Raw genomic sequence first — 13,986 nt, forward strand, 5'->3', positions numbered from 1 at the left:
ATTATATATAAATATATAATGATTGATTTTAATAGTATATACATAATGTTTTTGGTATGGTATATACATATATATAAAATTATGTAACCATTTACAAGCCTTTTTGACTCCTCAAGTTCTAAAGGAGCCAAGGCACATTGAGCTGCTTAAACAATTAACACCCTTTTAATGACCTTCTACATCCTCTAACAAACTAATAAATATGTACATATTGAAGTTCATCAAATGACAACTGGCAAATAAATTGGCAATCAATTGTCATATATATCCAATTAATCCTCATTAAAACAATAATCCAACACAAAAGAGACCCACCTTTATTTTTGAAATCATCCTAGTCTCCTAGAACAAAATAAAGAAAAAAGAAATGAAAAGGTTACTAAATATTTTAGCGTTGTTTGTAAGTTTTGCGAGTATAATTCCATTGTGTTGTTCAATAGAAAGACTAAGCTCTCCAGAGTACTATCTTAAATATCACGACGCTATACGTGAACCTGTTGGGTCTCCAGCGCTGAAGTGGGACCCAGAACTAGAAAAACATGCTCGCAATTTCGTAAACGCACACAGCGTGGACTGCTTAGCAAGAAAACCTTCAATTAGCAGCGGTATAGGTTGGAACATTGCACGTAACTGGGGCAATGACACCTTTGTAGGAGGACATGCTGTGGTGAAATGGGCCCTTCAGCATGAAAATTACGATCATGTAACTAACTCGTGTGTTGGTGGTGAATGCCATGCCTATACTCAACTTGTTTGGAAGCGAACTACTCGTTTAGGCTGTGCTCGAGTCACGTGCCACAATCATTCAGGCACTCTCGTTAGATGTAACTATGAACCTCCCGGTAATATTCCAGGTCAACGCCCCTATTAATCAATTACTTAATTGGTTATTTTTCCCTCGTGGGTCATAATTTCTACACGAAGATAATTTTGACCGATTCGTTGCGAGCTCTATTTAAGGGTTTGTTGTTAGTCAATGGATTGCTTCATACACAAGATGGGATTTAAAATCCCAACACTTAAACAAATAATTGAACTGATCACTCAACTAATCAAAATTCATTAATGGAAAAGTCCAACTTTTGTATTTTCTAGCCAGCACTTAATCATTAAAACAAAAATGATAGATCTCTCATCATTAGATACCATTAGATGTAATCTCACACCATTAAAAACACTATTAATGACCAATTGATAGTTATAAAACACCAAAATTACTGGCTTCTAATATTCCTCATTAATTATTACGAAGATAATTAAATAACAAATAAAAAGATAAAATTATGTAATATGAGTTTACATTTTTGACTAAAAATATATAAAATTTAGTTCGAGCTGAAATCTCATATAGATTATGAACTTAGAGCATATTTTGTTAGGTTCGAATTTGTTATTTTTATTTGATATAATTTTTATATTGAATTCGAATCATACTTTAATTGAATCTGGCTTAATTCAAAGTCATGTTATATAACTAATATGTATACATATTATAATAAAATAAGTAATAAAATATTATATTTTTATATTTAGTTAATATTTTTATATTATATGATGGCATCATTTTTATTTTACTATAATTTATTCTAGTAAAAATATTATTTAATCTTTAAAGATAGATTTCATTAATTTATTATATAATTTTTTATAAATTATATATTAATTACATAATAAATAAATTTAGTTTAATTTGATTTATTTCGAATTAATTAAAAATCAAATTTAAATCTTTAAAATAAATAGGGTAAACTATTAAAAGTCAAGTTTAAATTTAATTAAATTCGATCACGTCTGTGCGTATAAGTCCTACTTTCGAGTTTGAGAGTTTTTTATTTAAATAAAAAAATATTTACCAAAATAAAACAGATTATAAAAATTTAGAAATTTAGTGGTATTTTCGCAAATAACAATTGTGTTAATGAAATTTACAAGATTTTTGGAATCCGTGACTGCGAGAATCAGGCAGAAATAAGGGTATAAATATATGAAATTTATGTCTCAGTAATTTAGCATATAAAAATTATACGGAGTTATTTAAATAAAAATGTCTAAAATATTTTTAATAATTAAAATTTAATATATATAATTGATTAAATTATATTATTTTTATTAAAATTAGGCTAGACAAATTGATTTAACCGAAAAAATGGTAAATCAAATCTTGAATTAATCTAAATTAATATTATTTTTTTATAAAAAATGACTACAATGATTTAAAATTTAATTTATTAGTTTTTTGATTAAACTGATTTATCCAGTCTAATTTTCATAAAAATAACACAGTTTAATCGATTATATGTATTGAACTTTAATTATTAAAAAATATTTTAAAAAAAAAGACATTTTTAACATTTTTAACAAATTTTCTTTTTATACACAATGAAAAAAACTATTAAAAATAAATTAAGGGAGAACTAGACAAAGAAAAATAAGTTTAAAATATAAAAAAAATTACAATTTATATGATTATATATATTAAAAAAGAGATTATTTTAAAATTTACTTCATAGATAATAATTGATGATTTTAGTTCTATAAAATATTATATCAAACAAATTAAAAAATATTAAAATCTTAAAGTATGTAATTAAATATTAATCTTTATATAATATAATTATTAATTTAACATATATATTATAAAATATAACATAACATAATAAAAAAATTAACAAAATATAATTTTAATTTATTTTATGTTTACTTTAGTCTTCCTATTATAAAATTTTTTATTCTGCACTACCGAAAGCTGATATAGTATTGATTTTCTAACATTTCTCATCATCTAATTAAAATGTTTGCAGTTAGTAAGAATCATTAATTATAACATTGATTATAGCGACGTATATCGTATAACACTTTAAATCGAACATGTTACGTGTGAGGTGAGTTTTTATTCTTATCCAATAAATATGATATACATAAAAATCTTTGAAAAATAAATATATTTTATATTATTTAAATTATAAAAAATGAGATTAAAAAAAACATTTTCTTGTATTTTTATTATTTCTTTATTTTTTAACAAAATCTTAAATATTAAAGCTCCTTTAAAAAAAAGCAGAAAAATACAAAGACAAATCAAATCCAAGTAGTTTTGTGGCTAGAGTAATAGAGTTGGTCCATTGTAAAGTGTGATACTGTAGTGGCAGAGATGCAAATTCTGCAATAAAAGTGATGCTAAGGCAAACAAAATAGAACAGAATAATTGAGACACAAGCAAACAGAAAGTAGTGCAGTAATATTGTAATGATTTATGTATTTCATTGATTTGTGAAGTATGTAGTTAAGCCTATTTATATCTAAGAGCTAGCTACATGACTTAAACCTCAAGAAAGCACACTAACAATATAACATAATTGTGTAACTAATCTTAAAGATTGAAAATCTTGATTCTCTTTAGTAACTAACTTAATCATATTCTGATCTATCTAATTCAGTGATATTCAACAGCACTTAACTCAATATCTCACCGTATACTTGGCGCCACTAAGATCTTCAAAGCACTATCTTAAATATCACAACATTATACGTGAACATATTTCGTCTCCACCACTGAAGTGGGATCGACAACTATGAAAAAATGCTAGAACTTTCTTGGACAAACACAAAATGGGCAAGTCCGGAGCGGAGTTAGAGATTTAAATTGAACGGGCCAATATGAAAGTTATATGTTAAGAAGGAAAAAAGAAATAAAATTATAGGGAGAAGTTAAGTTGTAAAATAATGAATTTTCTATATAAAAATTATGGTAAATTTTATCCAATTTTTTCTAAAATAATATGTAACTTACTTTCTATAATGTGTTAATTTTTAATTGAATATTATTCTAATCGAATACTAACTATATTTGTAATTTAAGTTGCTTTAATTTGATTAGAATTAATATCTTAATTATAATAGATCAACAATGTATGCACAATGCAACAGTTGAAAACAACAAATTTTGATACAATTAAATTTTAAAACTGTCTCACCGGGCGTGCCAATTTATTTTGTTAATTTTTAGCAAATCGATGGTGGTTCGATTCTAATGGTTTGGGAGTGAAACCTACTCCTCTTTTGCGGTTACTAGTTTTATTTACATCAAAATTTATGCCTTTGATACTGACGAAGAAGAAAGAACCAAACTTTGCAGAAATTTAAAATGAACAATAAAACTTAAATGGCTTGAATAAAAGGGAAATCAAATTACAGAAAGAAAAAATGTTTGGAAAAATAAATGGCAAATTAAAAGGTAAAGACTGAAAATGATAAAAGTTGCTGAATTTAAAGGAAGATAAATTGCATTAAAGGAAAGTTGCAGGAAATTTAAATGAAAAGTAAAGACATGGAAGAAACCCTTCAAAGAAAAAGACTCTTGAATGACTCAGAAAGTCGTTGGAGATGTAAGTGAGTGTAAGTGTTTTCTCTGAAAAAATTCCAATCCTTGTTCCTTCGATCTTTCACGTATTTATAGAAGTCTTCGACCAATCAAATTCAGATATAACTTCCACGTGCGTCAATCCTTGAATAACTGTTTCCACTCTCCTTGAGTGCCGCCTGTAACTACTAACCATCTTCATTTATTAACTTTTTCACTTCTTCAATTGCTTCACTCTTTCTTAATGAGTCCTAGTCGATCGAAATTCTCTCCTTCATCGATTGATCATCCTCGATGAATCCTATGTAGTTAATCTTCACTTTTTTTTAACTAACAAATTGCTTTAGAAATTGAAACTTTTGCCTTCAATTTAGTTTTCTGTCTACCATCTTTGATACCAGTAACCTCTTCTTCAATACAGCTAACTTTTATCGAGTCTGCCTCTTTAATTTTTACATTTGTATCAATCGACTAATAGAGATAACCTAATAGAATATCTAATTGGTTCCAATCTAAAATTAATTTTAGCATATATTTAGAAGTTAATCGAAATATATTTTAACACTTGACAATGATCAAAATCTATTATTGTCGAACATTAACTTGTATCATAACATAGCAAGTATCATAACATTGTGCGTATATGAAGATCTAAATACTATACCGAAATAGATGATGTGTGCAAATGGGTGGCACAAAAACAAAACTACGACTATAAATCCAACTGCGAAGAATGTGCTATAACATCAATTGTTGGGAAAATTTTATAAAGATTTAGTTGACGTTCATTTGGTTGATTTAAGAATTTTTATGTTTAACTCAATATAAATCAATCAGCTGTATTTTTAGTTTTGGATGTTCTGATATTTTGGATAATTTTTAGTAAGATTTTAAATGTTGATTTCTTAAGTAGACTCTAATAATAAAATATTTTAAAAAGGAAAAATTCTACACCAGTTCTCCCTTCTTAAAAGCATAATATTTTGATTTGGTAATATTCAAGCCTTTTTAACCCCCTAGCTATGAAAGAGTCAAAGGACATTGTCTTTATTTAATCATTCAGTTGCTTCAATAATTAAAATACTTGTTATTTTTTTTTCTCACGGTATCTTCCAATCCGACAGGTCAAAAATTAATCCGTTGCGAATCTGAACTTCATTTAAAAGTTTGTCGTTAGCTAATGGGTTGCTACATGTACAAAACAAGAGTCGAATCCCCAAAATTTACTTTAGCAGACGAATGAGTTGACCACTCAACCAACCCAAATTGGTTAATTCCTCTAATAAATCAATACACATATACATACATATATATTCAAGTCCATCAAATAACAACTAGCATATAAAAAATATACTCCCAATTGTCGTGTGTATATATATATATATATCCCGAGCCCCATTAAAACAATAATCCAACTCACCTTTATTTTTGAAATCATTGTAGAAAAAAAAACAAAAACAAAAAACAAAAAAATGAAACAGTTATTAAATATTTTAGCGGTGTTAGTAATAAGTTTTGTGAGTATAGTTCCATTATTGTGTTCATTAGAACAAGTACCACTAAGCTCTCCACGCGACTATCTTAAATATCACAACGAAATACGTGAAGAAGTTTGGTCTCTTCCGCTGAAGTGGGACACGCAACTAGAAACACATGCACATAATTTCTTGAACACACATTAAGGACTGCTCGAGAAGTAAACCTTCAACTACAAGCGGTATTGGTTGGAACATTGCACGTAAATTGGAAAATACAACCTTTTTTGGAACACAGGCTGTGGGGATGTGGGTCAAGCAGAAATTCAAATACGACCGTGGAACCAACAAATGTGTTGGTGGTGACTGTCGTAGCTATACTCAAATTATTTGGAAGCATTCTAAGCGTTTGGGTTGTGCTAGAATCAAGTGCGACAATAATATAGGCACCCTTGTTAGATGTAACTATGATCCTCCCGGTAATATTCCGGGTAAACGCCCAGTTTGAACTTAATACATACTTTACGTATGTTCGTGATATGAAAAAATTAATTATTATTTAAAAATTATTTTATATTTTTAAATATTTAATTTAATTTGATATATTTTAATTTTATTTATTTAGTTATTAAATTAAATTTTATGTTTATAAGTTTAGAATTTTTTTATTTTAATTTAATAAGAGATTATAAATATCTTATTAATTATTGTATAGTAATTATAATATAGAGATTAAAGAAGTGCTTAAATATTTTTTGATTTTATGATAAAATCATGGTATAAATAAGTAAAGTTGAATAAGTTTTTCTCTTGTTATATTAGAAAATTAGGTAGAAAATTAAGTGAGTCACTTCAATCTAATTTTCGAACTATGATGTGGACAAGTTAAATTGAAAAATCTCTTTCTTTTTGTATCAAGAAATCGGATAAAAAATTAAATAATTTTTTTTATATTTAATTTTAGTTTATTCCTTTCAATTTCAACGTGTACAATTTTCACTACACATCCAAGTTTTTTTACTAACCAAGTTCAACCAAGTAGGTTTAAACCTAACAAAAACCATTTTCATTAGTGAGAGCGTGTAGATACGCTCCAACTTCCAGCGGCATCGCATGCTTCTTCTTCTTCGCATTCTTTCTTCTTTTTCGCACTCCTTCTTCTTCTTTGCATTCCTTTTTCTTTTCTACATACACATTTTTCTTTTCTTTTCCTCTTCATTTTTCTGGTGATTTTTTGCAGCACTTTGTATATCTTTTTCTTCTCTACATACACAATTTTTCTGTTCTTTTCCTCATCATCTTTTTGGTGATTTCCTCTACATATCTTTTTTTCTTTGTTTGATTTTTTTCTTTTCTTTTTCTTGTTTTTATTCTTATCAATAGGATAAAATAAGAAGAATTATGAGAATATGAGACAAGAAAAAAAGAAGAAGATGATGATAACGAAAAAGAGGATGAGATGTTTTGAATTATACAAAATTTATTAGAAAATAACACCAACTTTTTTAACAATAATACCAAAAGTTTTTAATTTTGATACCGAAAATTAACTACAAAACACATCTTCTTTAATGCGATATTTTTTTTGCTTCTTATGATGATGATGTGGAAGAATTTTGACTTGTTATTCTTACTTTTTTAGGAATATTGCTTCTCATATTAGACTTGATAAACATGCATTATTACAATTTTATTTAATTAAATAAATCTAAAAAGTAAATTACATACTAAAAGATCACAAGATAGCACCGAAATTACATGAATGAATATGTTTATACTATATTACACTCTTATTTAGTTGAATGGATGTAGGTTCACATTTATTGGATTGAATTCTTGCCAAAAATAAAATACACCGAAATTTTTTAATTTTGACACCGAAATTTCTTAATTTTAATACCGATATTTTTTAATTTTGACACCGAAATATTGCTACAAAAACACCAAAATTTCTTAAATTTTGATATCAAAATTTTACTGCGAACACAAAAATGTCATCTTAATGTCTTTTTATACTTCTTATGCTTCAATAAGAATTTCTTTTCTTCTTCTACTTACTTACTAAAGATAATAAGAAAGAATATTTTAATTTGGTGTTCTAATATTGCTAAGTAATCATGATGATCAAGATAATAAAGAATAAAAGAAATGTAATAAGTATGTAATTATAAATGTTACACACATAAAATTATAAATATTAAGTTAAATAAAATTATTTTAAATTTAAAAATATTAATTGTTGTAATAATTAATAAATACTAAATAAAATAAATTTTAATTTTTTTGTCTCTTTAATATTATTATTTTAAATTATTATCTCTCTAGTATTATCCGAATATTATCACTTCATATGTCTTATGTGATTTTTTTAATTTTCTATTTATAATTTATAGAAATCGAAACCATCATCCTCTCGATAACTTTTGGTTTAGATGGTCGGATTATTCTCAAAAATTTTTCCTATTATTTATTCTTTTTATCTTTTTATGTGATAGCTAGTATCCTTTCCTCAATTCAAGAACCATTATTTTTGTTTTTAATGAACGAATGATAACGCACCAAAAAGAATAAGCAATACGTGAATTATCATCTCTTCCTTCAAGACCTGCTCAAAGTCATAGACCTTTCTTTCATTGTGTTTGTAAAGTTTTTTTCCCCTTTAATTTAGATCTATCTTATAGTATTGAAGGCTAAAGCAAACATTCTTTAACTTTGAATGTTTAACCAATTTTTAAATTTTTGGCAAGTTAATGCCAGCGAGTAGTGATATTGTGGAGTTGGCAGGAAAAAATTTAAAAAAAAAATTCAAAAAAAAAAATTGATCTTAGGTACTAAAATGTTGAGTCCTTAATTAAAATCAAATAGTAAATAAATTTTTACATCAATTTTCTCTTTTTCTCTCTCTCTTAGCTTTTTGACCCCTCAAGTTCTAAACGAGCCAAGGCACATTGAGCTGCTTCAACAATTAACACACTTTTTTCCTTCTAGATCCTCTAACAAACTACTTCAACAATATTAGGGAACTAACTTTATATAAGTCAAGAATCAGCCAATTGGTAACCGGATATTTCTTTTTCTTGTAAATTGGATGGTTTTGGATATAATTTCTATGTTTCATGTGTTACGCATTAATAAAACATAATTAATTATATGGAATCAACTAATGAATGATCAAAGCATCTGTTCCGTGATTCTCTCCTAACACTAACGTGGTCAACAATAATTTAACAAATAAATTAAATTATAAATTAATAAAACTAATTATAATTAATTATGTTGTTCCATTCTTGGTTGATTATTAGTTGGTTCCATATACTTTTTCAACTAATAAATATGTACATATTGAAGTCCATCAAATGACAACTGGCATTTATTAAATTGCCAATTGTCATATATATCCCAATTAATCCTCATTAAAACAATAATAATCCAACAAAAAGGAGTCACCTTTTATTTTCGAAATCATCCTGGAACAAGATAAAGAAAAAAAAATGAAAAGGTTAGCGTTGTTTGTAAGTTTTGTGAGTATAGTTCCATTGTGTTGTTCATTAGAAAGACTAAGCTCTCCAAAGCACTATCTTAAAAATCACAACGTTATACGTGAACATGTTGGGTCTCCAGCGCTGAAGTGGGACCGACAACTAGAAAAACATGCTCGCAATTTCGTAAACGCACACAGCGTGGACTGCTTAGCAAGAAAACCTTCAATTAGCAGCGGTATAGGTTGGAACATTGCACGTAATTGGGGCAATGACACTTTTGTAGGAGCACATGCTGTGGTGAAATGGGCCCTTCAGCATGAAAATTACGATCATGTAACTAACTCGTGTGTTGGTGGTGAATGCCATGCCTATACTCAACTTGTTTGGAAGCGATCTACTCATTTAGGCTGCGCTGGAGTCACGTGCCACAATTTTTCAGGCATTCTCATTAGATGTAACTATGAACCTCCCGGTAATATTCCAGGTCAACGCCCCTATTAATCAATTACTTAATTAGTTATATATATTCCAGATCATAATTTCTGTTACCAAGATAATTAAATAACATAGAATAAAAAGGTAAAATTATCTATTAATATGACTTTGCATTTTCGACTAAAGATGTTTAAAATTTCGTTCCACCTGAAGTTTCAAATATGCATTTTGTTGGGTTCGAATTTATTATTTTTATTTGATATAATTTTTATATTAAATTCGAATCATATTTTAAGTGCATCTGACCTAATTCAAAATCATGTTATATAACTAATATGTATATATATTATCATAAAATTAATAATAAAATATTATACTTTTATATTATATGATGACATCAGTTTTACTATATAATTTATTTTAGTAAAAATATTATTTAATTTTTAAAAATAAGTTTTATTAATTTTTTATATAATTCTTTACAAAATTATATACATCAATTATATAATAAATAAACCTGATTTAATTCGATTTATTTCGAATTAATCTAAGACCGAATTCAAATCTTTAAATAAATACGATAAACTATTAAAAGTCAAGTCTAAATTTAATTAAGACTGAGTTTAGTAAAGTTTTTCGAAGAGAGGTGTTTGTGGTTTTTAAAATCTCTAATTTTTTATTTTGTGTTTGGTAAATTAAAAAGACAATGTGTTTGTATTTGCAGTTTTTAAAAGATCGAAATTCTTTTGAAAGTATCTAAAATAAAACTTTTTAAAGTTGGTTTGTACCTTTCAAAATTTAAATGTCTAATATAATCTTATATGTTAACTAATTTTTAAATTTAATGCTTACATTTATACCTATTATAGTATTTTTTAATTTTAAAAATTATTTTACTAAATGCAATTGATATTGTTTGTATTTATTGAAAGCTATTTTTTTATTTAATTTACCAAATATAAATACTATAACTTTTAAAAAACCATCTTTTAAAAATTAACTTTTATAAGTTATTTTTAGAAAATAAAAAATTTATCAAATTAAGCCTTGTAAAAATTATATTATGTATTGCAATATATATTAGTAACAACTAACAACTAGCAAGTAGCGTTTTTTTTCAAAAAATAAATAAAAGAGTATAAATATATGAATAATTAAATATGTAATAAAGTTGTAATTAATAATATGAATTGGACTAAAACAAAAATAATAAGCTAGTCCATTTATAGATTAAAATAGTCCAAACAAAATAATAAGCTAGTCCATTTATAGATTAAAATAGTCCAATTTTCTTTTTATACACAGTGAAAAAAATCTTAGAAATGAATTAAGGGAGAACTAGACAAAGAAAAAATTAAGTTTAAGGCCAACCCCCATGGTACTCAAGTCTCTGCATTCAATTTAGTTCTGACTTCTGTCTGAAACGGATGCGGAGCAGGCGTGAGGCAGCAAAACCAGGCGCCAGAGACGAAGAGGTGGTGCGGTGTATCTCAAACGGTACACTGACGGCAGGGACTTAATTAAAAAAAAATAACGTATATAAACCTAATTGAAAAGAAAAAAAAAATATAAAGACCTAATTAAAAATTTGGTGAAATTATAGAGATTTGCAGAATAATTAAACCTTAAAAATACTAAAATCTTAAAGTATGTAATTAAATATTAACTTTTATATAATATAATTATTAATTTAACATATATATTATAAACTATATTTTGTTAATTTTTTTATTATATTATGTTATATTTTAATTTATTTTATGTTTAATTTAGCCTTTCTATTATAAAATTTTTTATTCTGCACTACCGAAGGTTGACATAGTATTGATTTTCTAACATTTCTCATCAATCTAATTAAAATGTTTGTATTTAGTAACCCAACAAATTATAACTCAAATGGCATAATTTATCTATTATAATTATTTTTTTTCTACAAAATCTTAAATATTAAAGCTCCTTTAAAAAAGAAAACTGAAAAATATAAATACAAATCAAACCCAAGTTTTGTGCCAGTGTAATAGAAAGTTGGTCCATTAAAAGTGATGCTAATAAGGCAAACAAAATAGAACAGAATACTGTGATGCTTTATGTATTTCATTGATTTGTGAAGTATGTAGTTAAGCCTATTTATACCTAAGAGCTACATGACTTAAACCTCAACAAAGCACACTGAAGTGAGATCGACAATTACAAAAAAACTTCTAGAACTTTCTTGGACAAACACAAAATGGGCTGTGCAGGAAGCCCGGAGCAGAGCTAGAGCTTTAAATTGGACGGGACCAATATGAAAATTATATGTTGAGAAGGAAAAAAGAAATAAAATTAGGAATGGTTTTTAAGTTATCCAATATTCGAGAGAATAACTAGTTTGAGTACAAAATAATTATTATTCTTTAATTCTTCCCGTCAAATTCCATAATTTTGGAAGATACGAAAAAGAAAAGAAAAGAAGATATGGATGATTCTGTTAAAAGAGGAAAAAGAAAGAAGAAAAGTCCACAGTTTCTAACGTGGACTTCCCCAATGATTCACATTATATGACCAACTCATTATTATATTTCATATACAAACACACACTTTAATCGTCACAAATCTAACATATAAAAGAGCTTCTTAGTTGAGCATTATCTTGTGAGCACTAATAATGCTTCTTAATACTTGAACAACTTCCGCACATCAATGAAAATTGCATTTGCTTTTAAAACTATATTCCACAAATTTTGACGGATACTATGCTCAGTTAAAAATAATTATTTTTCAACGTTAGAAATTTTATAGAGTTAATATTCAATTTAGTTCTTGAACTTGTATATAAATTTTAATTTTGTTCTTAAAATTTTAATTTTTTTTATTTAGTCTTCAAATTTTATAAATATAATTCACATTAGTTTTTCAGACAATTTCAATTTTCATCATACAAATATTTAGAACACTAACATTGTCATATTGGACTCCTTAAAATTATGTCTTTTTTTTGTTTTAGTATTTAAATAGTCTAAAAATGATGTAGTATCACTTGCCTTGAGAAAAAATATTTTAAAATATCATTTATGATCATTTTTTAGTTATTTAAACGCCAAAACTAAGATATCGATATTTTAAGGAGTCTAACATGACATTTAGCCATTCACATTATCATTCTGTTAATATTTATGTGCCAAAAATTATTTTAAGAATTAACGTGAGTTATGTTCATAAAGTTTAAAAACTAAATTAAAATAGACTTACGTATAAATTTAAAAACCAAATTAAATATTATCTCAAACAACAGCAACCTTCAACTCCCATTGTGTGTGTCTGCTTTTTTTTTTTAATTTCAATTTTTTTTAATTAATTTAATAACTATTTTAATTTCTTTTTTTTTTTTGCAACTATTAAAAAGAATAATTTTGTCCAAAAATCAATTTTTCTTAAAGGAATGACTATTTTTAAAATTTTGTGTAACGTTAGGAATTTTTCTTTACAATAAAAAATATTAAAGATTATTTTGGTTTTCAAATTAAATTTTGAAAATTAAAACAATATTATATCCTACTAAAAATCTATATGAAATATAATTTATTCCATGTCTATAATTTTTTATGAACAAATATCTGGTATGATTTTTAATGAAAAAAAATACAAATCTCTCTGATTAAAAAAACACTAAGATACATCTAATTTTTTTTTAAATAAATAAAATAAATATTTTATTTATCGAAATATGTAATTTGTAGAAATTTTATGAAAATGTACTTTATCTCTTATCTTATTTACAGTGTAAATGAAATAAGATTATACATATCTCGTTTATGCCTTATCTCGTTTACAGTATAAACGAGATACGTGCAACGACATAAGACTAAATGTTGCATATATATACAATTCGTTTACATCATGATTTGGAGTTATTTTTCACCTATTTCTTTCAATTTTCTCTAACTTTTACCCTCTTCTGACCATATTATCGACCTACTAGACGAGCATGGCACGCGCAGATGCAAATGATTTGGACATCAATCGCCTGAATGCGACATGACACATCGCAGGGGCAACCGACTTCAAGGTTAGTGTATGTTGTCTTTTGTGTTTATGTTCGATCATGTATGAGTAAAATCATAGTTAGGATATTTTTATTTAGTGTACAAGACATGTTAGTTGGATAAAAGTATTGTTAGAAAGGGTAAAATTGATAGGATTTGCTTTAGATATTAGTTAAATTAAGTTCTTAAATAAATATTATTTATTTTGTTTT

This window comes from Arachis duranensis, chromosome 8 (assembly GCF_000817695.3).
Source record: "Arachis duranensis cultivar V14167 chromosome 8, aradu.V14167.gnm2.J7QH, whole genome shotgun sequence".
Taxonomy (NCBI): Eukaryota; Viridiplantae; Streptophyta; class Magnoliopsida; order Fabales; family Fabaceae; genus Arachis; species Arachis duranensis.